Source organism: Lutra lutra, chromosome 1 (assembly GCF_902655055.1).
Source record: "Lutra lutra chromosome 1, mLutLut1.2, whole genome shotgun sequence".
NCBI lineage: Eukaryota > Metazoa > Chordata > Mammalia > Carnivora > Mustelidae > Lutra > Lutra lutra.
Genome location: NC_062278.1, coordinates 192,289,780 through 192,292,245, shown reverse-complemented (window position 1 = coordinate 192,292,245; position 2,466 = coordinate 192,289,780). Strand labels below are relative to the sequence as shown.

Genomic DNA, 2,466 nt, shown 5'->3' with positions numbered 1-2,466 from the left:
CCAAGAGAATAATTTATTTATTTAGCAAGATAAAAATGTTCTATCTACTTTAATCTAAAAAAACTTAGGTCTTTTTTTTATCTTCACTTTTTTTTTTTTTTTTTTTTTTTGCATTAGAAGCATTTATCCCATTTTAGCAGGGAAGTCACCTCCATGGTAGAAAAAGCAAATGTTCTCCCTCGCCACCTAGAAAATGTTAAATGCAGTTTTCCCTGCACTCATGAAAAAAGAAATAGCTTTTCTTGTGGCTTATGATTTGAGCTCTGGAGGTATGGTCTTATGAAATCTAGAAGGAAATTAAAGAAGAGACACATCTTTTGTGTGGGGGATATAAGAAAGCAGGGAGGAAATAAGTGGCAGGATTGATAAATACCAATGACCTACCCTTGGACACTTGTCCAAGAAGGACTGTCCCATAACCCACGACATGCCCAGTGAGTGAAACAAGAGGAGGAACCTTGCAAAGAACATTGTTAAAAGGTCCATGACCCACAATGTTTTGGAGTCATTGCCAGTCACCCACACAGCCTTTGTGTGAATGAAAAATTTTCATTACTCATAGTGCAGACCATGCAACCTGTGCCACTTGGGACTCCAATTTGTATCAGGAGGAAACCGTATTTTATTCAAACTAACACATCACCAGTGAACTGCCCTGCAGTGGTAATGTTCCACTAGGCCATGACATTTTATACTGTCCTCATCCAATGACACCCATGCATTCATCTCTCAACAATGTCATGGGACTTCTGAAAGACGAAGTTTCTAAAACAGGACAGTGATGAATATGGCCCTTCTTTATCTCCGAGATGGTTCAGTCTGAAGATATTTCTGAAAATCTAGGTTTTGCACAGGTTGCAGGGAGGTCCCAACTATCAGCCACCAACCTTCACTCTCACTGCAGAGAGACAGAAATAATGGTAGTTTCCTAGATTACTTGTGCCTTAGCAGGGGGCTGGAGTTGGAAGAGGAAAGAGAGATGACAAACAGAGGAGTAAAGAAGCCCAGAAAATGGACCTCCAGGTCCTTTCTTAATGCTGTCTCTGAGTGACCTGATCTTGCTCCACAGCTATTTCCTGCTCTCCAAGGTCATCGACTCTCCATATAGTTCAGTCATTGGGTAACCTTGCATTTCAGGGAAGCCTGGACTCATTACCAACCCCAGAGTGAGTCTAATTTGATCTTTGCCATTTGTGGTAATTTTATTTACCTTGCCAGAGATTGGTTTGAGAGTGGTCATGTGATACATTTCTAATCAATGATATATGAGGGTTACACCACTAGGACTTCTGGAAATTCTTTCTGGCTGTCAAGAAGAGAGGTCTAAGGGAGAAATAAACTTTCTTTCCCCCTTTCCTACATCTTGATTTATATTAAGGTTGACATGCCTGGAACTGCCAGAGTAATCTGATAACCATGAGGAGAAGCTAAGAGATTTGAGAAGAATTTCAACTGGAGCAAAAATGAGATTTAGCTACTCAGTTAACAAACCCTAAAATGGCCCTAGTTTTAGCTTTTGGATAGATAAGAAAATAAATCTTTCCTATTGTTTAACCCAATTAGAGTTGAACTTTTTTGTTACTTCCAGCCAAAAAGCATACCAAATGAATAAATAATCTGATGGAAAAAATATTTTGTATGATCTCATGAGCTCCTTGTGGATTCATGATCAGCTAAGAATTAAATTCTTTACTTTCTGGTAATGGATTATACTTACATCCTCTTTCAGGTGTTTCTGAGATTACACAGACTTTATTCTTTGCAAAAAATCTTTTCATAGGCTGCCACCATCATGCCAGCCCCAAGGGTCTCAACGAGGCTAGATGATGCTCCAGAAAGAGAGACAAGCCAATTTGGGAGCAGACTGGATCCAACTTCATTCAACATTAATACCAGTTATTTGATTAATGACAGAACCCCATGAGGGCACAATTTATACTGAGGCATCATGTCTAATGTGGGAAGGACAGCAGTTCCAAGGGAAAGCTGCCATTGTGAGGAAGTTGTCTAGCCTTCCATTCTAGAAGATGCAGCACAGCATCACAGTGCAGGATCATCAGCCCACGTCAGACAGCTGCATCATCAGCATGGTTGTGGGTCCACTCAAGGGTGATGGAGGCCCCATCATAGGCTTCCACCAGATGTTCCTGTTAAAGAACATCAGTGGTGCTTGGGTTTGCACCAATGACATGTTCAGGCTTGCCCTGCACAAATTTGGCTGAAGTCTTCCCAGCCAGGCACTCATGCTGTTTCCTCCTCCCTCCTCTTCCTGATACTATTCACAATCCTCCACATGCTTCAGATATCATACACAAATGAGCAGGGCCGTGTTGGGAGCAGGCACAGTGTGCTGCTGACGTATTGTGCATGATGTCTGGATGCTAGACTAGTTGCATCTGACAGAAGTTTGTGTTGTACAAGCATGTGCCTTGGAAAGACTTAAGTAATACAAAAGGTTATCTTTTT

At 41.2% G+C, this 2,466-nt stretch overlaps 1 pseudogene; it reads left to right on the top strand.

Moving 5' to 3' along the window:
• Positions 1 to 1,034: 1,034 nt before the first annotated feature.
• On the top strand, positions 1,035 to 2,222 carry LOC125105312 (nuclear transport factor 2-like; annotated as a pseudogene).
• Positions 2,223 to 2,466: the final 244 nt, after the last annotated feature.